Here is a 25,949-nt window from a genome sequence, read left to right as displayed (position 1 = left end):
CTGATCCTTTTTTCTATAGTCCAGTGACTACAAGAATGAGAGGAATCAATGAGTTTATCGATATGTCTGGAAATGACTCACCATATGATCTGATTGAGTCAATAAAACTGAAGTAACTTGTCATTAGTCTTTCAAGTGTGGTTTGGATCTATGACTACAATTCTGTATTTCTTCTTTCTTTTTCTTTACTTTTTTTTAAGCCAATTTTCTGAATTAAACGTGAGTGGTACTTTTTTCAAGATTAATGTTTTGAAGCATTTAATTTTATAGGTAGGTAAGATTAATAGGAAGGGTCAGGAAAAAGTCTCTGATAAAGCTGAATGTGTCTCCTATTTTCAAATGATCTGGTAAACATTTGTTTCTGTTGATTAGTGGTGTGGATTAAGGGATTTTTTTTTCCACTTTGCCTTTTCTGTGTATGAGATTGATTACACACCTATTTTATGTAACTATTCCTAGGGGACATATTAACTTTTGGTGAAATATGTTTTTTAGCATTATATGTAAACAGCATACGCTTTGGGAAAGTCATATGTAAGTCCAAAAGATTATTTTATGTAACATTCTCTTTCCCACAGGTTGTTTCAGGAATGTACTTCCACAGTATGATCCTGGAACTCTTACCCTCTACTACTAAAGATTCAGGGTTTTCTATTGAGTTCCTTTCGAAAGACTAAAATAAAAGATATTTTTCTCACATTAATATTTCTCAGCTGCCATGAAAAGAGGGACAGGAGAAGCCAAAAATAGAGGAGCCAGCTGTGGGAGGCTACTTTTTTCTTTTTTTTTTCTTTCAGGACAACTCAGAAAAGTCTTTCAAATTCATTCCATAAAGAGTGTGTTAAAACAAATACTGTTTCACGTGCTTGAATGCTATACTTTAGAAGCTGATATACACTCAACTATGACACAGTGAATGTTATCTGACTGTAGTAGTAGTAGAATTGGTAAGTTTGTCTCTCTGGTGGATCTGTTTATTATTCTTTATCTCCTGTTTTTTGAAAAGACTCTTTACTGAAACTAGTTAATTAAGGGTGAGGCAATTACGAAAAAAATACTGTTCTTTCTCAAGTAGAGTCAATGTGTTTGATTCTAGATGCCACAAATTTTGTTGGTGTTTTGAGTTTGTTCCCCTGAGTATCAAAGTATTACATGTGAATGGAAAAGCAAAGAATCACCCATCATTCCAGTATGCAAAGTCACCGTATTTAAAATATTCGTTTCTTGGGTGGGGGTGACTGGGTGACAGGCACTGAAGGGGGCACTTGATGGGATGAGCACTGGGTGTTATGCTATATGTTGGCAACTTGAACTTCAATAAAAAAAATTAAAAATAAAAAAATAAACAAAATATTCTCTTCTTTATTTTTCAATTTTTTTCTTTCTTTAACTGAGCTAGTACGGTAAATGTAACTTTATAATGTGATTTTTTTTGTTATTTTTGCTTAATATTTTATCTGGGTTTTTTTTATTTTTTATTTTATTTTATTTTTTGGCCCATGAAGCTTTGTCTGCAACTCTCATGCCTAGGTAAACTTCTTAACTTCTTACTCCCTTCCACTGCTCTGTGATATTATAGTCTAACATAGTACTTTTAGTATTGTGTTCATATATTTTTTTAATTTACTAGTTGTAAAAACTTAGAAAACAAGAACCTACATTTTATGTCTTTTGCAATATTAAAAAAATGAGAGTTTTGATTAAAGAGCAGAAGATACGTCATCGTTAGAACTGCATTTGCACTGGGGATATTAAGACAGAGGACTGTGTTTCAGATTTCAACAGAAATCATGTGTTTCTTGTATTTAGTAAAAACTTGAATTCTATAACACGAGGATGCTTAAAACCTCAAGATGCTAATATTCTATTTGATTGACAAATAAACTGCTTAATGGCTGGGTATGCCTTGCCCTCAAGTGTAAAGTCAGTGAATTAGTGTGGTTCATTCCTGGGTAAACAATGATATTAGCTTTTATGACCAACTGGCCTTCATTGTTTTAGACTAGCATCATTTATTTATTTTTTTTTACTAGCATCATTTATATATGTTTTTTTCCAGCTTTATTGGGATATTATTGGCATATAACACATGTTACTGTAAGTTGTACAATATAATGATTTCGTATGCATGTATATTATAAAATGTTTACCACAGTAAGGTTAGTTAACACATCCATGGCCTTACATGGTTACCACTTTTATTTTTTATTTATTTATTTTTAAGATTTTTATTTATTTATTCTTGAGAGACACACAGAGAGAAAGGCAGAGATATAGGTAGAGGGAGAAGCAGGCTCCTTGAGGGGGGCCTGATGTGGGACTCAATCCCAGGACCTCAAGATCACGACCTAAGCCAAAGGCAGGCAGACACTTAGACACTGAGCCACCCAGGTGCCCCATAATTACCACTTTTAAATGAATACGCAGTGGTAACTTTTAAGATGAACTCTCTTAGCAATTTTCAGGTACATAATACAGCATTGTTGATTATAGTTACCATGCTGTAATTCGATTCCAGAACTTAATCTTATGGCTGGAAATGTGTATCTCTTTAGCAACATCTCCCTATTTCCCCCACACTCTGGCAACCACATTCTACTCTGTTTCTATGAGTTGGGCTTTGTTAGATTCCACATGAAAGTGAGAACATACACTATTTGTCTTTCTCTGTCTGACTTATTTTACTTAGCATAATGCCCTGCAGGTCCATGAATGTTGTCACAGAAAGCAGGCTTTCCTTCTTTTTTATGAAATTGACCACCATTTAAAGGCCTTGGAGGTCTTTTGGTAGCAAATGCCAGTAAGGTAGGTTGACAGGTCGACAGAGCTGTGGATGCTCTACTTATACTCTTAGATGACTTAGAAGATAACTGGATTCAGTTGGGGCTTGCAAATCCCAAGACTATAGAAATGACTTTCAGGTTAATTGCTTTGGATTTTCTCAATGTGAAAGGTGCAATAGAAATGTCAAAATGTGAGTACTGTTATTATATTCTCTGTTATCAACCAATAGCTTTACCTTTTATAACTCATTTATTCAAAAGTTGGCATAAAACTAAGAAGCGGTTCTATATTCAAACTTTGACTAAAGAAAAAGTAAATTTGGGATTTATTCAGCATAAATAAACTTCATCATATATCATTTTTTTTCAAATCCATGGATTTTAACTGTATGGCTATTTTGCCTGCTGTTCTTTTTTGAAACAAAAAATATGTGGGTACATATTGTTTTAACAGACAGATGTTGGGATTATGCAAATAACTAGTAATTTTAACTATAGGAACTCTTTATTATGTCTCTGCTGTGCTTGCTTGTCATTTTCTAGGATGTGATTCATTAGATTAAAAATATGGTTCTTCATCTATTTTCTATGTCTCCTTTTCCTTTGGATAATAAAGACTGACATTAAAACATATGACTTCCCAAAGACATAACCTAATACCAAACATATTAGTGAAAATATTTGCTTGAGTCCCTGAAATCTAGAAATTCTCTATGAGCTACAAATTCTATAATCTTACCAAAGATACTGTTTTCTCAGAATTGGTTTCCCATCTTCTTCCATTGTTCTAGGATCTAGAATAAACTAAGAACATTAAGAAGTTCATAGTTTCCCATAAACACCAAGTACAAGAGAGAGAGAGTGATTTTTACTTATGAGATTGAATTTTATCAAAATTGACACCTGTTCACTTAAGTCTGCCCTGAAGAAATTCATATCTGGAATATGGGTTACTACTTTGTCATACTGAAAAGCCACAAAGCTTGTCAATTTTGTTTCAGAGTACCATTGGGGTTGCCTCTAGCCTTATGCCTCCCTGTGAGAATATTTTGTTTAGGGTTATTTTCTCTCAAAAAGTGTTTATACAAGGTATATAAGAAATATACTCCTTAGATTATTATGTTATTGGTGGTATTATTATTATTATTATTATTATTATTATTATTTTGCTCCTGGGTTAGCCCCCCAAAACTGAAAGTTTCTGGAGGAAATTATCAGTAACTAAGTTTTAGGACTTTCCCTTATGGTTATGTGCAATCTGACTTTCTTTGGTTACTGACCATTCTATGGTGGGAAAGAGCAAGACTGCAGGCATGGTTGATTAAAAACAGGTTGGTGAATGCTATACATGTAATGTGGACAAAGTCAAATATCAGCCCGGCACTTCTACACTGAGTAAATCTGAACTTTTTTTCTCACCTGGAAATTGTCAGACTTACCTAGTCTAACATCTATTAAGTCTTAATCTATTTCTTTTACTTTTTTTAGGACTGAGAAATGAATAGGAAACTCAGTGGGTTGGAGAGTACTTAAATGCCGTGGGCCTTTAAGGAAATTCTACTGAAATCAATATAACTAAGGTAAAAGAAACCTCCATTTTAAAAATCTCTGTTTTTCAAAATTTAATATTTGGCACCTCTTTCTTTTAAAATTTTTTTCAAGTTTTTATTTACTTTCTTGTTAATTAACATGCAGTGGAACATTAGTTTCAGGTGTAGAATCTAGTGATTCATCACTTACATACGATACCCAATGATCATCTCCAACCAGTAGATTTGACACATCTTAAATAATTACTTAATTTTCAAAAATTCTTATAAAAAAGCTCTCCCAGGTAAACTATGCATAGCTTAAATATCTGAGTTACCATCCCAGGCTCCTCTGTGCTATGGAGTATATGGGAATGCGATAATGGGAATGAGATTATGAGAATGCGATAACCTCAGAAGGATGCACTTTTGGGGTTTTTTTGCTCTGAAATTCCATCCTTCTCTTTCTATGAGTTGCATTGACTTAATTTATTGTGTACTTTTGAAAGAAAATATTAAAAATCAACTGTGTCAAATGCCAAGAAATGTATGTGCATGGATATTGTGTTTTCTAATAATTTTCTAGGTAGTTGAGAACCTAGTGAGTAATATAACTCTCCTAAAAATCGTTTGGCTCAGCTTTTGAGCAGAATCTCCTAAAGGCTTTGTGAGAGGGGTGGGTAAGTCTCATTTCAGTCTGAGATTGAAATGAAGGATATTTTACTCTGGAAAAAAGAGTACATGTAGATTTTTTTGGCCTGGTGTTTATTCAGCTAGGGTCCCACCTAATGGGCAATCAACAAAACAAGCAGAGGGAAATTCTAACAGCACAAAAGCTTTGAGTAGGAAGATGTTCAGAGAGGATCAGATAATTAACCCCAAGAAGTTGGGTTCAGTGCCTTTACTGGGGAGATTACAGAGATAAAATAAGGTCATTTCTCTTGTATAGAAGAAGATAGAGGGGTCAGGAACTTAGAAACATGGAGAGGGAAGAGAGCAAGAAAGGACATGGTATTACTCTTCATTTTCTGCTGTGCGACAAAGGTCAAAATGATGGCACTTCTGGACTTTGAAGAGATATGATCTTTCTTTATTGGGATTAAGTTCCCAAAGGCACATTGACTGAACTTCCTAAAAGTAGCAATGGACGTTTCAGAATGAACTTCTAAAGCACAAGGGTCCTTGACTCCATGCTGAAAGTTTCCCAGCTGAACTAAGCGATAGAGAACTACCCTGGTAATCCATTTGACCAAAACTGTATCAAGCAATATGGCCTATTTACAGACATCCTTTAGGGCTTTAACCTCTCAAAATGTCAAGACATTCATTACACATAAAAATAATATTTATGTATTCTTAGCCAAATATGCCAACACTATCTTTTCAATAATAGATCTAAATCTAAATTCAGAAAATAAGATAATATTTTTCTATGTATTTTACCTATTTTACCAACAGTGCCATAGGAATTGGGGGTTTTTTTTGCACAGTTTTAGAGAGTCTAAGCATTTTCTTATAATAAATACCTTAGTTTTTTCCACAGATCCATCAGGGAATCCCATGCACATGCAATTCAAATCAAAATGATATATGAAGGAGAGTATTTTATTTGATTTAATGACCAATTCTCATTTTATTCTGACCATAGTTTCAATTGGTCTTCATAAAGCCTTTTTTTGAATCTAAATAAAATCTGTCCATGGAAAAACCTGCTAATTTTTGTTCTGTAGCTCTTACAAGTTGTTTTGTGTGTGTATATATGTGTGTGTTTTTGCTGTTGTGTGTATATATATGCATATATATATATAATCCTAACATTTTCTATTTCATAATATTGAGGTTTGTAGTTTCTAATTTGAATTAAAAGAAATCAGTGGGGACTGTATGGTGTTGAGTGACAAATTTAAAGTTCTTGCTGTTTACAAAGACAGATAAATTTATATATATATATATATATATATATATATATATGAGGTTTGTTTTGGGGGGATATGAATTTTATAAATACTGACACATTCTGTTTACCACATTTTTATTACTTTTTTCCATATCATAGCCCTATCGAGCTCTATCTTAGGAATTAGCTACAATGTTTGAAGAAAATTTTTTTTTTAAGTTTGGAAATCTACAGAAGTGAAGAAAGTACTTTCTTTCATCAAATTTGAATGAAGAACAAGCTTAAGAATTTTACACATCTTTGAATTCTAGTGACATCAACAGTTACAAATCAAGTTTCTTCCCTGCCTTATTTGGGATGTATGCAAACTGAGTTAATATAGTTCGTCATTTTTCACTCAGAGAAATTTTATGACTTCATTTTTAGAAATGAACTCAAATTCAATTCTCCCTTGATTGAGTGACTAAGGCAGTGACTTCACCATGGTATATTGTGAAGGAGAAAAAAGTATCGATGAGTCACAGAAAGTTTTGATTAAAGCATAGATTTTATTCCACTTAGTGATTCATTTGTGACTTTTCTTTCTCTGCTGCTTTAAATGTTTCATTCCCCCTCACTCAAAACAAGGAGAACAGGGGCTGAAAAAATATGAATGTCTTCTCTCTTCACTGTAAAAAAGCAGAGAGGTGAGGATCATAGCAGAGAAGCTTTTCCTAAATGGGCTTTGTCCCAGAGTTCTCAGGATCTCCCTTTCTTTAAATAATGAAGCTAAGGTAATTATCATGTCTAAAGACTGAGTTTTTTTTCAAGAATGTATAAGAGATTGGTTATGGTAAGATCAGGGACAGAATTGGTGCTCTGCTTCTACTGATATTCTTGAGGTAATTACTGAGATTGTTTCTCTGTGCAAACCAACCCTCCATCTTCTCTTTAGGGCTTTATGACAGCCTCCCTGCCTTACAGGCAACTGAAGTTGGCTGATGTTGAGGCTAAACTTGGTCTGTAGGTGTGTGCATGGTGATGATGGTAAAAAAAAATCATAATAATTTTATTCAGATCAGTGAACAATTTTCTGCGATTTTGACACACTCTTACCATATTTTGGAAAACATATTGTCTGTCCCAAAGTAAATGGTCTAATTAATTTTTTTCTAAAAGGATCAGACCTATTAATAATGATAAATAAAATGTAGGTTTTTTTTTTAATTCTGAAAAATGAAAGTTTAAGTAACCAGAATAGGCATAAAATTTTGGTTTTATATTACTTGGTATGATGATAAGGTTCAAATATTGTATTTAAGAATGTCAGGGTGGATGATGGATTTGGCACATATAGCATTCTTCTAATGATTGTGAAGCTGTCTTCTGTGTTATAAATAGGAAGAAGATAAAAATGCCCTGCCTGGTCCTCAGGTCATGCTAACAATGATAAAACAGCATGCATGAAAACTCACTATTTTTCATTCTTTCATGTAACAAGTATACCAAATACCTTCTCTGTTTTATATGAATAATATATCATTCTGGACTATATATTTAAAGAGCAGATAGGCAAATTTACTGATATTCTTTGAGATTGTGTGAGTTCCTCAGAAATTCAAATACCTAAGAGAAAATGTAATTTAAGAGTAAGCTTTATTTCTTTTTGTTATTTGATAGTATTTCATAATTATAATTCTCACTATAATAAAATCTAACCAAATAGCATTTTGAGTGGCATAGAAAATAGCTTCTAGTATTAGATACAGAAATATGTAAATCAACTAAACTCAACTGTATGCTAATTGGCCAACACACCTCTCATTTAACCAACAGTGAGCTATTCCACAAGTATCTGGGAATCAACTGGTGACTGTGTAGGTGTAAATGCATTTCTAAATTAATTTTCCAATAATAGACAATCTCTAACAAACAGAAACTTGGAAAATAAACAAGCATAAGGGCAGGAAGGATATTTTGTTTGTGATTTTATTAAATACGATGCTTTTTGTGTTTAGATGCTGTGGAATTTCATCAACCACACAAAGCATAACAAAAGTAAACTTTGACTCAGTTTTCCTACACACACTGAGCTTTTTGTGTCACTATGAAGAAATTGTTCTAAGGGCAAAAATCTACTATGTCTGTTTTATTAAAAAGCAATTCTGTTTTTTCCCCACAGTAACTGCATTATCAATTCAGAGTATGTCACATCTTTATTCGTATGTATTTCCCTACTTTATTATAGGAAATACACTTTATATAATACACACACACATATATATTTATTTTTTCTAAAGTTTTATAATAACAAAATTTCCATCAAGAGTGTGAAGAATTTATTGGGATACATTAAAAAAAATAACGGTAAGTGAATTCATGATTTTTCCATGTAAACATTTACACCAATTTCATATATCATAGAGCTAAAATGATTCTTAGAGACATTTTAATAAAATCCCTGTAATTCATAAAAATCTGCAAATAAGCAACTTGTGTACTATCACACAATTGTTTATATTTACATCCAAAAATTTTATATAGTGTTTTTTAACTTTATATGGCATGTAAAGCACTCAAATGGAATAAGAAACAAATTTCTGATGCTAAATTCAAATGTTGTTTCCAAAGTGAGATATTACTTAAATATTGGACGACTAAATGACAAAACTATAGACTTCCAATTTTCTTTTAATTCGTTTGTCTCTAAGTTTTATCCTCAAGAGTATTATAGATTTATAGGAACCCATAAATGTATAAACTATATGTCCACATGGCCACTTTGTTACATTAAAAAATGAAATTGTACTTTAAAATAAATGAAGTATACAGATATAAAGAAAATAGCAGCCTATCACAGATCATAGATGTGAAAATAGAGATTTCTTTTTGTTCTGAATTCTTCATGTAAAACCCTTCCACTTTTCATGTTTTAATTCACAGAGCAGAATCAAAAGAAAGCATCAAAATAGCATTGTCAGTGTGAATTATTGAAGAGTAGGTAGCAAAAAAATGAAAATCATTTTTACTAGGGCTAGAATTACTTAAGAATTTCATCTCTCTTGTCCCTTATTCATAATTTTGACCTCTTCTTTATGACAAGGTTTTGTGCTGATGAATTTAGTAATTCTAACTTCCTACACAGACTGTCTTTTAGAAATTATAACAGTGCTGTTGCAGACATTAAGGTTACTGATACTCATTTCATTCCTATATATGAGGGTCACATAAAAGCTCACTGAGGTAACTACATTATGAATAAGCATGGTAAGAAATGTGGGCTTTGGTTAAAAATCATGGTAAAATTCTCTTCTTGTAGATCCATTATAGATGTATACCTGGCGCATTACAGACATTTGTAGCAAAACAAAAACAAACAAAAAACATTTGTAGCAATAGGTAACAACTCTTAATGCTTATATCATACAGAAATTTGAAGATATCAAGTGGCTTTTAAATGGCACTTCTATGGTTTGCAAGAGATTGAAAAATGTATTTACTCTCAAATTGCTTAAATATCAAGGGCAAACCGGTTGGCAGATGACATAACAAATGTTAATTCCAGTCCTCTCTTCTCCCTTCCAACACAGAATTTTCAGTGATTGGAGGTCTACTGATGATGGTGTAGTTCAAGCAATAGTTATACTCTATCTCCAGCAGTTAGACACAAATTATTTCTTATAATAGAAATAACTCTTTTGACAAGAATTGTAAGAAAATGGACATTCATTCAAATACATAATGGAAATAATTTTTGGTTTGTTTCTGAGGATCCCATAGATTTTGACACTTCATAATATGTTGGCTTACATATAAAATATTGGCACTTAAATGGTATTCTCATGTTAAGTCTGAAAACACAGTCTCTTTGCTTACACAAATACCTTTAAAAGAGGGTAATTAGTGGCCAGTGGCTAAGAAGACCTCAGTGTTGAGAGGTTATGCTAAGCCTCTTGAAGATTCTCCATGTAAACAAGTCAGACCACATCACTCATTATCCCTCCTTTGTTTACTTAGAAAAAGGTTCAAACTATTTAATGAGAGGATTACCCATACTTCAACTCTATTGAAAAAGATTAATTGATATTTTCCTGTTGGAGGTTTCACCACTTGCATTTGGCTTCCACTCTCCTATTGTTATTGATGCTGTGATCAACAGAGCAAAGTTGCTTAAAGGTTATCCAAATTTCACAGCTTAACATTACTCAAACTAATTATATTTTTTCCTTGTCTCTTAGACCTTGAGTTTCAAGGACTGCTAATTTATCAAAAAGGACTGTATTTTAAACTTTACTTGTCTGAATTGAAAATTTTATGACTAAAATCTGGATACTTTGGACAATTTTGCTGTTTTTTAGACAAACTAGAGCACCTACCCAAGTGGAATATTAAAACAGAGCCAGATTTCCATGTAAACCGAAAAATAATGAATTTTTCACTATCGTGTGTATAGGAGATTTTGAAAGATAATTTCAATATCTTACCATCATCTGGAGAACACTATATATATATTTTTAAAAACTCTCCATTTTGAGATACAATGCTGTGATAGAAATCTTTACAAATTTTTCCCCCAAAAATGTGTGTATTATGGACATATGGTTGCATATTTGGATAACACCATTTGCATTTTTCAAACTTGCATTTTTTTAAAGCACTAGCTTGGCTTTTGCTGTCAGAATGGCAAACTGCTAGTGTATTCATCTAAAATTCTTAGTTTAACTCTTTGTCACTTTAGCATTTTATGTAATGCTAATACGTTCGTTCACCTTTTCTTTAAAAAGTAACCTAATATGTTGGAGGCTGTAAAATAAGGAAGACTTTTCAAACCATAAAGTTTAATAATAGGAGGAGTCACATCATAGTGTGAAAAAAAAAAGGATAGTGTCAAAATTTGATCTTAGAAAAAATGCTTCTGAAAATTACTGGGGGAAAAGAAAGCATGTTAAAACTATTTTACTTCAGATTAATTCCCTGGAAGGATTTGCAATTTTTATGGTTTTCTAGGGTTATTTTGCAAAAGCAGTTTTAGTGCCTGAACATTTAAACATAACACACTAGAATATAGAACCCTAAAAAAATGATGATGAGAAAATAAAGATGAAAGGAACCCTAGCACTAGTAATTTATGGAGATTACACTCTCAAGTCTTCATTTGCTGTATGCTTTCTAACAGAACATCCTTAAATTACTTTATCCCATCTGTAAATTTCTTTGTGATACAATGTTAAAAGTGAGGCATATTGCAAACATAACCTGCTACAGCATTTTAAGACAAATACTTCACTGGCCCCCGACCCCAAGGAGCAGTTTTATTCAAGGGAATAAGGTGCCCACTTATGGTTGAATGATTTACCTGTCTTACATGATTTATACATATCAAGAATTAGGTTATCTAAAGAACATGTTTTGACTTACAGATTAAATTTTATATAAATTGTACTTTCAAATCAACATTACCAATAATCTTTTATTTTCAGATAACCACCCTAAAGGTCTATGTTACATTTTCTATATATGTTAAAATATGCACTATTTTAAATTTTGCAATATTGTGCATATATTTGGACATATTGCAGACATATTTGGACATATTGTGGACATATTTGGAATATTTCAGTTTTTCTCTTAATTGACATACTATATGGCTACTTATATTCCCTAGCCACTTCAATCTGCTTCTTTCGAATTATGTTTTTGCAATGTGTTTATCTAATTATTACTTATTTATTAGTTTCAGCAGAAGTATTTAATTAATTAGCATCTGATGCAAAGATAAAAGTAAATACCAGCACGTAAATGATACTATTGAAAAGGTACAAATTTTATTGATTCTAATACTGGCATATGCAGTTAACCTTATTGATTTAGTTGAGTACGTTAAAATAACATAATAAAAACTATTTTACCACAAGACACTATAATCTGACCACTGTGTCTGCTTTTTTGCCTTCAAAACTTAACGCATAGCCTAACATCGAACATATTGATTCTTTTAAATAGTCATCCTCTAATAAATATGACATTATCACTCCAAGTTCAGGCAGTTGTGTTAGGTGATTAGAGAGTAGGCATGTAATCAGAGGAAGTGCTTTGAAAGATCATCTTTCTTTATTCTCTTCCTTTGAAACACACAGAGAGGGGAACTGTGAAATAGCAGTAACTGCTGAACTGGCTGTTACATAATCTGTGCTAACTGATGAAGTACTGATACTTAAAAAGTGATCATCTATCCCTTTAAAGATTGAAGATGTCAGTACACATATACATTCAATTGCTATAGCTGAGGTAGTTCTTGGAGATCACTTTTAAGGAAATTTTAAAAGTATATAAGAAAATATCTTCAAGCATTCCCTAGTAAATCCTTGAACACATATTTTCATTATTCAATATGTGGCAGACAAAATATTAGGAACTAGGTAAACAAAGATAAATTAGAGGTGATTCCAGCTCATAGTCTAAAGCTAAAAATTACTGGTATGAATTGTTATTTACTCACATAGAATTCAGAGAAAAAAAAATTAAGGTCAAAGACTGGTAGATCTAATGTAAGTTTCCAGTAGTCTCCACCCATGAGGTGGAGGCCTTGACCTGAGTTTCAACATTGCTGCAAAGGAATACAAAACCACACACCACTATTGGAAGATGATAAAATATGATCATATTCTAACAATATATTTTAAAACAAAATGTACTTAATCCAGCTATTAAAAGGCATAACTTAAACAGAAGGAACACAAGACTTAAACAAAGCAGAAGACAGCTGTCCAGAAATTATCAATTGCTAAAGCACACAGATTGTGATTAAATTTTAATGCAGCTTTTAAGCAAAGATTTTGCTTATCAGAGAGAAAGAATCCCACAGAAAATATTGTTATTGATTTCATCATTTTAGATGTAACTGATCCTTTAAGTAATTTTTCTTGCTTTCAGTACTAGTTCTTAAAGTGACTGCTTATACTGGGCAAATCATTAGATGGTATGTTCATTTAAAATTCTAAGCCAAATGCATAAATTGTTCTCCAGTGCACTCAAAGTCACATCTGTTGAAAACAAAACACAGCATTCAACCCATTGAATAAAAACAAAACATAACTGTAGAATAGCTGGATAGTCAAATCATGTAAATTAAATGGCATTGAAAATGATATTTCTTATTGATTTTTTTCAGGGAACCCAGTCTTTGGAATTAAAATATATTGATTACCTCTTATGTAACCCAAATTAACAGTAAGGCAATTCAATCTGCCAGAGCATCAGACTAGTTTTAGAGTCAGGGAATAGGGAATAAGAACACGTTTTCCAATTTTTTTATTAACAAATAAAATGCCATGTTGGTTCTCTGTATGAAGTACATATAATATTTTATCAATAAAATTAATTATTAAAAATGAGAAATCATTATAGTTATACTTTATATTCTAATGGTCCATAATAATTCAACCATGTGTGAGATGGTTAAAGTCAAAAAAGCAACTTTAGTTAAAAATTAGTTATACAAAAAAAAAATGTGTTATATAAATAAAGACTTCCTCAGGTTAAAAAAATTGCTTATACATTTCAGAAATAAGGACACATTTAGTTATAACTACATGCCTTCATTTATTAATTCACACAGTATACATTGAATGCCAATCAAGTGCCAGACCCTAAGCTAGGCACCAGTGTGTATGTGTGCCTATGTATATGTTCTCATAATAAATGAGTGTGTAGGACTTGAGTATAAGGAATAAATATTGGCTCAATATTTATTTCTAATGCATATTGTCAAGCAGTTTATTAATTAGTCAATCTGAAGTCAACCAAATGATGTATATAATGAAGTTATCTCCTTAAAATACTGTAGGTTTTCCTATTAGAAATATGGGACATACCTTTTAAAGCAAATAAGCTTAATATGGCAAAACATATGGTCTAAATTTTAATAACTATCTTGCTTTGATATTTTTCTGAAGTCACATTTTATTACCCTTATAGCTCTTAAGTACTGTTGAATGATTAGATTAATATTGGTCTGATCAGTTATTGGCAACAAAGAAGAGCCAAGCAACTAGAACTATTTCTAGATGTCTCAAACATCTGAAGATACAGATAGATATAGAAATATAGATACTGATACAACTATAAATATGAGATAATTGGCTGAATTTTTTACTTTTTAGCTGTGTGATGACTAGTCTGTTAGTAAATCAAATAACATTGTTTGCATATGCTTATTTGTGTCCTCATTTAACAAAGTTCTAAGAAATTATGCCATCTCACATGGGCTAACACAGAGCTAAATAATTCATCTTCTAAACAAACAGTATCTATATTATTTACGCCTATAGTTAGTATTTTTTGAGTATTTTAAGGTCAGTAAGGTGTTTTAGTGTATTGATGATTAACTAAATTCTCACTTCCCCAAAAATCATTTTGCTTACTGATTAATCTACATTGATCAAATCACATAAAATGCTTAGACTGTCCAACACAGGTCACAATCAAAAAAGCATCTCTTGGGTTATATTGTTTGTTTGGGATGGAAAGGGAACTGGAGAAAAAAATTCATAGTCTCTGCAACTGTGAAAAAAAAATCTAGTTTAAAGGTTATTAAAAAACTGGGCCACCTGGGGCTCAGCAGTCAAATATCAGCTTTTGGCTCAGGGCGTGATCCTGGGGTCCCGGGATCGAGTCCCACATCGGGCTCCCTGCATGGAGCCTGCTTCTCCCACCTATGTCTCTGCCTTTCTTTGTGTATCTCTTATGAATGGATAAATAAAATCTTTTAAAAAAAGGTTATTAAAAAGCTAAGTTCTCAGTATCACTTGTCACTGACAGATAACTATTACCAGGTATTTGGGATTTTCTAATAATTATAGTGATACAGCATAGGCCATCACTTAGTCTTTTACAGGGAGAAATGAACCTTATTTGAACCTTGGAAATTCCAAAGTCAAACTCTTCAAGTCATAAATATATACTCAGTTCAATTAGGAACAACATTTATCCCTTAGACTAACATTCTTCTGAACATCTGAAACTTCAAAAATATCGTTATATTCATTCAAAAAATCTGAATTCTGTTTGCCAAAATCCTTTTGTGAGTTGAATAGTATTGAAAATACCTGTTTATCTAAATTATAGAAAGCTCTATAAGTGTCTAGTTCAATGCCTCTGTACTCTCCTATGACTGAGTAGAGTATGCATAATCCCAGAGGCAAAAACAACAACATGGCAGGGGCACAACCAGTTTAATCTCCATGGCCTGGAAACATTCCATCACTTAGAATTCATGTTTTCACAACAACTTGCCAGTTTCAACATTTCTCTAATTAGAAGATATTTAGAGCCCTTATTTCTCCAAAACGAACAGAATCTAGGTTTCAGGGTTTTATTTTTTATTTTTTTCTTAGGTTTCAGGTTTTTAGACCAAGTGTTGAATGTTAAGGAGACAAATGAGTGTTCAAAACAGATCAGCAAGTTTAAACGTTTAAGTTATTTGAAACTATCAGTCATCTCATCTCTTCCTTGCCTTACCAGATGTCTTTCAGTATCATTTATTATAAAATCGAGTGTTTCTTTATTATTTGTTAAACCTGGGATCCTAATTCCCTTTTTACCCAAATTAAAAAAAAAAAAAACTTATTCACTTCTACTTTACCTGAGTGAGACAGTCATTTTCATGATTATTTTAATTAAACTTAAGTCATTTTTTTTTGCCATAGATTTAATTTAAAACAAATACATATGCCCATTCTGGATGGTAGTGATGAGACACAAACTGGGGGAAGTAGAGTTAGACAATTTCATGATTGCTAGTGAAGGCACCCAAACAGAGACCAACTATTCTCCACTTAAAGAAAAAAGAAAAGCAACCTCAGCAGATCACAAATCCTTCTTGTCTGTCGTTCTTGAATTTAATGCTTTATTGAAAAGATTGTGCTTCAAGTTCTCTGTGAGTGTGATATTGGTTGAAGTAAAATGAGGTATTGTTTTCTGTCTTCCAACACAATCAACCAATCCAGGATGAATCACATCACATGATGACATGGTCCTCTTGAGCTCAAGGATGAAAGTGTGGGAGATAAAATGAGGGGACTTGGGGGTAGCATCTTTCAGCACTTTTCCCCTTCCTGGTCGTTGTATCTTTCTCTTGAACTGATTTTCATTACATGAACTCTATAAATTGAAGCCCGTATCATTTGACAAGGCTTTGCCAGCAATAATAATATCTAACACTTTGGAATAGCATTTATGTGTTATATACTATACTGGTACTAGTTCATTTTATTCTCAAAACTTTTACAAATGGTCCTATTGTGACTTCATTCCCATTTCTGGGAAGCAAACCATGTGCCTGCATTTAGCATGTGATGTTTCCAATTTCAAAATTATATGGTTAATTCTTAATGGGTAAAATTTATAAGAAGCAACAGAGTAGATTTTTGAGCATGAACTTGGATATTAGAGATATTTGTCTAATAGATTTGGCTGAGATTGTACCATTCTGTGATACTATCACAATTACCTTTTTTCTCACTTGAATTATACATTAGAGATAAGGATCTCTATGCCATTACTCCTTCCCTGACCTGCAGCAACTCATTTATCCTTCCTATGTCTTACCACTTCATACGAGAAATGGGCAGAAAAATACCTCCCAAGAATAATGAGAGAATTTAATGAGATAGGATACTGAAAGTGCTTAGCCTGGTGTTTACTATGGGGTTAAGTAGTGATTATTATTAATAAACAGAATGGCATGAAATGGCAAGACTACCTGACAGTCTATGTTTTCTCCTAACCTTTTTCACATTTCCAAATTTTTTCATTCATGGGGGATTACCTGACAGGAGAAATGAAACTGATAGCTTGAAAGGAAGTCACACCCTTTTGAGTGGCCCAGAACAAAACTTGAATACCATCAGATCTTAAGAAATTAACATATAGACATGTTGCAGTTTTCAAGCTGTCACTTTGGAGTTTAACATTTCCCCAGTGACATTAGTGCAATTGTTCAGCCAAGAGTTTTAATACATTTTCTCTTGTTTTTCTTCTATTTTTTTCTCTTCCCTTTTCTTTACTTTTTCTTTCTTTCTCTCTTTTTTCTTTTGTTGTTGTGGTTGCTGTTGGTATGTGGCATTATCTTTCCTCTCACTGTGAAGACCTCCATTTGGAAAGCAAGTAGAGATCTTATTCAGCAATTCTATTATGCCTTTTAAATTTAGGGAAGTTTTCTCTTTTTCCTCTCCCTAAGATCCATCAGTTTGCAGATTTTCAACAAACTATTTTTAGAGTTACTAATATCATTTTTGCAGGTCTTTCAGGAAGGATTTGAGTAGGCATAATTGTGGGGTGTTTATGGTTTTTGTTTTTGTTACTAGGACCTTAATCTTTGTCTCTTTCCCTTGTTACAAATATTATTGAAAAACAGCAGGTCTGAACTTTTAAATAGGATTGAATGCATCTTTGAAAGCTAATACTTTATATTGTGCTAAATGATAGTGCTGTTTAAAAATTGGATGTGTTATGTTGTAAATAAGGTTAAATACAAAGAATCGAGGTTTTAGGAATCCCAGGGTCTTGCTACATTAATCTCAAGTCAGATACTGTTTTATGAGAGGGCACAGTAGTTTAATGGGCATTTATTGATTTAAATTAAATTATAACTTTGGAGACAGTAACTTGCAAACTTAAAACAGTCATATGATATTATGAATTACATCTTATGCACATTAAGAGATCTTAAAGCAAGGAAACCAAAGATAGAAAATATTGGCTCACATTTCAAGCCACAATAAGTGTGAATATAGCCTCAATTTAATAAAAATGTATAATGCAACTTTCCTTGGGTTAAATGTCTGACAATTGCTCTTGGAATGGGTACTTGTTTTCCCATTATTGGTCACTTTAATTGACTTACACTCTAGTTTTCTCATTTAAAGATCACTTTATAGTATTGGGTGTTCTTCATCTGAGAGATATGTTCTAGTCCTGCCTGGTCCAACAACACAACAGTTTACATATTTCTGAACTTGATCCGAAAACTGATTTAAAAATCCATATGGACAATCCAATTTATCTGAAAATATATACACACAAGTCTGCTCAGAGGTGGCTAAAATAAAATAAATTTCATTTTAGGAGACAGGAAGGAAGCCAAGACAAGAGAGTGAAGATTCTGAAGTAAATGGGTACTTGCTTTGACCAAGATCGAAAGCCACCTCTCCCCAGAGAATATTAGAAGAGGGCATGGAAGACAAGCATTGGAAAAGTAGAATGTTTGTGCTTTTCTTTCTGGTGAACTGCATTAAAAATTCAGCAAAAGGGGGGATCAGTTTACATTACTCTTCTTGTTTCGCATGTATCAACTGACAGGTGCTGTAAACATACATAGACAAACATGGTCCTATGCTTGCAGTGCTCCAGTGACTGCGGAAGGCAGTATGTAATCTCCCAAGGTGATCACACAGAGGAATGTGCAGACACACTATGCTGAGATTGAAGAAGAGGCCATAAATATTCTCTTTCCCATAAAACTACAGGAGCTCGCCTTTGAACTTTGATTCTCCAGAAAATCCAGTCAGAGAGACGGTTTTGTTCTGACAATAAGTTACTGAGGTCCAGAAGTCTTCTTTTGATTCTGAGGACTTGACTGAAACCTTACTAGTACTTCTGAAATAACAGCAGAAGGAGCCCAGGAGGCCCCTCGGTCTTCTGTATGTCTTGCTTTGCTGGAGGTAAACCGCTGATCCACACGCCTTTGATTTCACTAAGGGTAGAACCTCAGCCATCAGGTAGAGAGAACTGACCTTGGCTTTGACATCAGACTCAGTATTTAAGACATTTACTCATTTGTGTTGTAGAGATGTCACGGTAAATACATTATATCCGTTTATACTGAACACTAAGAGGCTCCTTTTTCTACACCATAGACAGCGATTTGGCTGAGACTGTATCATTCTGTGATACTATCCCAACTACCTTTTTTCTCACTTGAATTGTACTTTTGGCTGTCATTTGCGCTTTTGAATAAAGGTTTACATTAGTAGAAGATATCATAATAGCCTATCTCCTTTTCATGAGTTGATATACAAATCAAAAAGAAAGGATAAGGCCAAGACTCCCTTTGTCCTTGGAAAAGTATGCCATCTGCATTTAGCTTATGATATTCAGCTGGGAACAAAATTCTAGCATAAGGAAGTCGTTAATACAACCCTCAAGTTACACTGTAAATTCAAAGTACTTTAAATGCCTTATAATAGTCAAAGCCAGTAAAATCGACCCTGTATATTTTTATTTCATCTCTGTTGGATCATATGATATTTAATAATTGGTTCTGGCACCTCGTTGCAAATTATTATAACTTTGAGATTCAACAGTCCTATTGAACATATGGGCAGCACAGCCTCAGAACATATATATGATACAGCCTCATGAGAGGACCTTCTGTCTTGTTTTCCTTAGCTTGGAAGGGTCAGGTAAATTTTGTTGTGTCGTCATGTGCTAAGATTCCACAATCTCTGTTTTGCAGGGTAAATGCTTAATGGAACTGATCCCCCCTCCCCGCCCCTTAGCTGTGAACACTTCCTTTGCAAAGCCAAAAGAAAAATTCATGCATCTGGGATGCAGTTTACTGGGCTCTTACTAAAGCAGTTATAAAGCTATTCCAGTATCAGTGCACAAGTATTCATCAACCCAGAATAGGTTCTATTACTTAGTGCCATATTGTATCCTGGCTGAGCTGCAAACTATGAGAGTTTCTGGAGTCAGGAGACCTTCCCGTGTGGTATTGAAAGCATATGATGATCCTTCATTAATCCCGAAGGAAATGGAAAGTTGGCGATAAAATGCAGTTGACCCCAAGAAACCTTTTGTAGAGTTCGACATTCTCCCTTTAGCATTTCTTTTTTTCCAGCTCTGCTCACAGTAACACCCTGAGACAATATTGGGAAAGTTATTTCCACATCGACAGCCCATTAAGGTTATTTTCAATGTTCCTGCTGCTTTGCCTCTATATCTAGCCCTTGTGCCTTGATTTGCTCTTGTATTATTTCACATTAATTGCCATATTGTTTATTGCCATATCCCAACATACCATAACATGGGCACAGTGGCAATAATTACATAGGAAGCTGTACTTAAAAAAAAAAAAAGATGTCAAGATGGGTAGTGGCGGGTGAGTGGGTAGGGTAGCAGAAAGTTATGATTTATACCTTATGTTGACATTGTGGAACAGAGCTGGTTCAATTTCTCTTGATTTCACTGTTAATGCCTAAAATTAATCTCTCTCTCTGTCATATAATTATTCATTACCAAGACTACTAAGCTAAAAAGTTCACAGAGGTGGGGGCAATGATTAAAGGAATTTTCCAAGCATTTATTTTACTCTTGCCACTGCAATGTTACATTTTTTAAATTGACATCCAGGTGGACAAGAAGCAGCCATACGCAATGTTTGTGATCCTGACTCATTTTAAAACTCCCGTTTCCTTTAAGAATTCTTTTTTAAACAAAAAATGCTTTTTGAACCTCTGCTTGTGTGCATGTGCATTCGCTCTAAATAGGCATACAAGGCATTCTGAGGCTCTGGAATATGAGTCCTTCTTTGTCCTATTTACCAAAATCCACCTCTCCTTGAGCCATCCTACCCTCCTACACCACATTGTTACTGAGAATCTTCTTCACAATTAAGTTGTCACTTGGTCTAGACAGTACCAAGAATCGTCCTAACCCTGGTGAGCAGCAAGTCAGAGTCATGCTTGATCCTGGTTGACAGTCTGGAAGTTGAAATCCTTTTCATGTCGGCGGAGTTGAAAATATCTTTCTTTTACTGCCGATTCGCTTCCGATCCCGGGTCTGCTTGCTTGGCACCGTGTCAGCCAGTAGGTGGAGTGCTTGCTAACAGTAATTGAATACACAGAACTTGAATTTAAAGTAAGTGGAAACCACTTTTCTTGTTATAAACTGCTAAAACCATATTTACACTGAACTCTTTCTATGGCTATAATTAGTTAAAAAAAAAGTTTCAAGGGCAGGGTTGAGATGAATGCAGGACGATATAGTTACATGATAGAGCCCGGAGAGGCAAATTGTGCCCAAGAGGATCGACACATCATATGGTGTAAACCGATGTAAAGGGGCACGCTCTCAAACATTCAACTGAATTTAATTTGGAAAATAGACCTTAGTCCCTCTTTAAAAAATTTAGTATTTCTGCTGTCCAAAGAATAAACTAGCCTTGATTAGTTGTATGCGAAAAAGCTTGAGCAATAGAGGATTAATTACATACACGTGTTAATAATAGTCATAGTAGATTCAGCATCTTTGGAAAGAAAAGTTGCAGGAGATGCCTCCAAAATAAAGTGTAACTTTCCCATAAGAGTGTCTTGTTTTCCTTCAGAAGAAGGTTTTCAAATGTATTTAAAAGCTGCAGCTTGAGACTTGCTAACTACATCACTCTAAATCTATCTATATCACACCTAAAGATGTTAAAGCAACATTTAGAACTCCAAGGAGAAAACAAGCAACAGAATTTAGAAAGCAGGAACCACATGGAAATAAGAAAAATCTTCAGTCGTTTTTTAAGAATGTGAGTTATATGATGTGAAGTAGATGAAAATGCAAGAGTTTAAAAAAGAATCTCTTGTTCCATATCAGGAATACTTACAGATCTGATTTCATGGCACGCAAGTACTGAAGATCTCTATGGCTTGCAAATACCATTTCATCTAAAAGGACTTCAGAGCGAATAATTGCACAGTATGCAACGACAAACACTGCTAAAATAGTGATCACTTCCCCTTTATTTAACTTTTTTTTATTATAAAAATGGTAAACTCTCTTAAATATAACTTTGTGAGGACATTGTTGATTTTTTTTAATTATGTCATCGTGTTCTCAGCTCATATTAAATTTTGGACAGATTTGTGTTTCAAATATATGACTTTTTTTTCACTTGGGGTTGGAATTGAGGAATGGAGGAGAAGAGTGAGCACTGCTAACTGAATTAGTCAGCTAAAGCTTTATGTGGTAAATAACTCTTTGAAGCATGCAATAAATAGGTTTACTAAACCCAAGCAACTGCTTGCCGCTCACTGCCTCTTGAAGCAATATCGATGGCAAGATTGAACTCCCTCAGGCCAGAGAAAAGGGAGGGAGGGGAAAGAAAAGTTACTGTTAATTTAAAATAATAAAATGCTATATTTTCTATTTCTCATCCGAAAGGAAAAAAGTATGTTCCTTTCCATCAAACCATGGAGTCTGGCTATTCAAGTGGCAAACTATGACCAGAACACAATCTATAATCCCTAGCCAAGAAAGAGAGCTTTGGGGAATGTATTTGTTATCTGATTTTGATCAGAGAAGCAGGATGAATATTGGCATATTCTAGTACCAAGGCAAACTGTGTGGTTGTGGACTAGCCTACGAAAGAACTGTAGAGGAGTTCTGTGAAGAAATGGATACCTTTGTCTATGTCTTTCTCCATGTTCATTTATTTCTTCAGGTTCTACAAGCATCACTGCATACTTAGCATATTTTTATTCCTCTCATTTGGAAAAAGAATTTGAGTTCTGTCGCTTTCTTGTTATTCGTTATTCATTTTACCTTGTTTTGTTTGCTTCACTCTGTTGCTTTCCCTTAGATGTTGAGCCACATCATCAGCCAGTGTTCATCCCTCGATAGTGAGTAGGCAATAGACTTTACTGAGAAATAGAAAACGTTAGCCTCTGATCTCACCAGGATTATATTCTCTCTTAATAGAAGCTGTTGATAGATCCTGAACAGCTCCACACTTGGGGTGTTGACTTGTAGAATGAAATCCTCTGCACACAAGCACAGCAAAATATTTTGGTGAAAAGTAATTATCAGAAATAGTGACACTAGGAAATTAGTTAACTACATTTCAGCATGAAGCTTGAGTTACCCCTGCCCATTCTTGTTCCAGACCCATCTGAAATCAGCAATTCAGCTTAATGATGTCACAACATTTGCCAGGCTGTGGGCACTGAATAGAAGACACGGGACTGCCCCCATCGTATGAGGTTCCCCTCCTTTCCCTCTACGCAAACAGCCCATCTGTCTCACTCGCCCAGAAACTGTTATCTTTGAAACATCATTCTATTATTACCATGGTTGTTCTTTAAAACTGGTCCTTAACTTTGGATTTTGTTTTGGAAATCAGATTTGCAAATTCTCTCACATCTCATTGGCCCATTTAAAATGTGGATAGTAATATGCCCTGGAAGCAGCTCATCTCACTAAAGAGCTCAAATACTATATATTTCCATTCACTTACTAGAGGATAACCTTTTGTGAAATACAGATAGCCTACTTTTTTTTTTTAATCACAACAAAGAATCCAACCCCTCCCAACCTCTAATATTTTTCAAAGTGTGAATTGAAGAGGACTTAGAGACAGATGGGTCTGGATGATCAAGTTACCTGTTATAGCAGCACATCTGCCGGGGCAGTCAATCACTGTGATGGCTCTGACAGGTCGATGGAGCCTGAGCAAGAACGGCTAATGCAGACAGAAGAACGGCTGGGGAAGGGCAGACCTCCTGCCTGTCTCCTGGGTTTGGCTGGTCTGAAAGCTGTACTTGAATTTGCTCTAGTTAAAATTCTGTCTGTCTATTGAGCGATGATATTAGATGAAAGATTTGGGCTCCTAATTTTTTTTAAAGCCAACATATTGAACACATATGATTGGGAATGAGTCGATTAGCACTTTCAAGCTGTCAGTCAATATTTGGTCGTATTTAGGGGACGGGGCGGGGAGTGTGCGGTGAATAAGATTAGGAAACGAAGAGGTAGGAGATAGTTTCAAAACTGCATTTTTCCCTAAAAGTGTCAAAAGGATGAAATGCATTAAGCACTGATTCTGAGATGCCTATTTCTGCGAGCTCAGTATAATAAAAATTAGCATTGAACAGAACAAAGGCAACTCTAAGAATGTCAAAAAGCAAAATTAATTTATGGAGGCATGCTATTTTATTTCCTCTGTATATTTGCTCCTTTCCTCCCCTCTTCAATCATAAAGTGAATCCTATTTATCAATCCTAATAGATCCAAATATTTGGCAATATCATGTGTTAGGAAATATGGAGCAAGGGATTCCAAGATTTCACAAACAATTGAAAAGATGTGCTCCAATTAAGTGCAGCACTAATTGTACCACTTCTATGACACATTTGTAAAAGTGGAGATGTTAGAAGACAATAGAACCTCAAAATATCTAGATTCCTACTAATGCCTAATGAATCAGTAGTTAAAATTGGCAGTAAGGCAGTACCAAAAAGTAATGATAATAATAATCCTGAATCTCAAAGAAATACCTTAGTGGAAGGTAATGGCAAGAATTGTTAACACCCATCAACATCTAGAGAGCAAGTTAAATTTATGGTTAGTTCAATTTCTGTATTCATGTATGTATGTATAGATATTTATTTTTGTATACGTGTGTGTATATTTTATGTCTATGATTAGAATACACATATTTACATATTTATAGCTGAATACATACATTTCTTTGAGAAGTAAAAGAAAAATATTCCATAAGATAAGCATTATTATTACCCCATTGTAGAACTACAGTGAGCAAACATTGCTGGAAAAAGGGCAAAATGTTAATACATGCAGAACTGCTGTTAGTAGCGATTTTCTCTACAATGCCAAACTGATGGGGATTCGTGAAAGAGCCATTAAACAGATGCGTTGCTTTTCAATACATTCTTCAAGTATTTTTGCTCCCTCATCCACATTTTTAGTAAATGATGCTAAATGTTTTCAAAATATTACTATATTGGCTTTTTTTACTTGAATTTTTTAAGTGGACTCATATTTAGCAGCAGATGGTTTGAGATACCAGAACTGAAATGGAGTTAGTTATTTGGGTTCAGACTACAGCAAAATCTCATACCTCAGTTTATGGGACAGGAGAGATCAGTGAAATCACCCTTCTCTTAAAAACATTCAGAACAAACTCAGAAATAGGGCTTTTCCTGAATAAGAATTCTACCATGTTATACAAATAAGTTTACATTTCAATTCTTGCTAATAAAATGTTGAGTCTCAGTCCTTCAAAGCTTTTAAAATAGATGGAATTTTAAGCTGTATTTTATAGAAAGAAAATTTGGTTAGAAAACCACTGTCTGATAACAGCTTTGATACTAATTTAGCTGAAAAATATCCTGAAGACAAACGCATAGTATTAGATAACCCAGAATAACATACAAACTCCTTGCATTAGCTAAGTGGACATTATCTCACAGAGGCTACACTGTGGTCAATAAACAAAGTGTTTTTTTCCTAGGGAATGGAAAAATTAAAGTTTTTGATATTTTGCTGCCAATAACAAGAGGATTGCGAATTAATTAGGGGCCTTTGCCAGTCTCACCCCTTTTAAATATAATTTAATAATATGTTGAGGTTTTGCCCAAATATTATCCATTATAATCCATCTATTCACCAACAGTACTGACAAAACAGGAAGAAAAAAATGAGTTTGGGAATGACTTCAGTTTTTAGTGTAGGTCAGAACATTCTAGCAACTGGGACTTACGTTGCTTAGAATCATCCTGCTCTTCAGGGAAATAAACATAAGTGACTTACAGGAATAGAATTCTCTGACTGGAGCTGGGGCTAGAAGGAGGAGGGGAAAGATAGAACAACAACAACAAATAAATTAAAAAAAAAACCCTTAAAATTTCAGCTATTAAAATCACCTGTAAAATGACAGCAATGATGTTGGGGATATGTCTCTAATAGAAAACAGAA

General features: G+C 33.9%; 1 long non-coding RNA gene across 8 annotated transcripts in view; it reads left to right on the top strand.

The window, feature by feature from the left end:
• Window positions 1–25,949, top strand: part of LOC140639762 (uncharacterized) — a 309,354-nt gene that overhangs the window by 138,270 nt on the left and 145,135 nt on the right. For 2 of the 8 annotated variants that reach the window (XR_012036389.1, XR_012036382.1), the window contains 3 exons: window positions 798–947; window positions 4,272–4,363; window positions 18,315–19,234. This is a non-coding gene — a long non-coding RNA (uncharacterized lncRNA). Of the gene's footprint in view, window positions 1–797; window positions 948–4,271; window positions 4,364–18,314; window positions 19,235–25,949 lie in introns of those variants that run through there. The other 6 variants (XR_012036384.1, XR_012036385.1, XR_012036383.1 and 3 more) reach the window with 3 other exon arrangements.

This window comes from Canis lupus, chromosome 9 (assembly GCF_048164855.1).
Source record: "Canis lupus baileyi chromosome 9, mCanLup2.hap1, whole genome shotgun sequence".
In the NCBI taxonomy this organism is placed as follows: Eukaryota; Metazoa; Chordata; class Mammalia; order Carnivora; family Canidae; genus Canis; species Canis lupus.
This window is presented reverse-complemented; position numbering and strand designations above follow the sequence as displayed.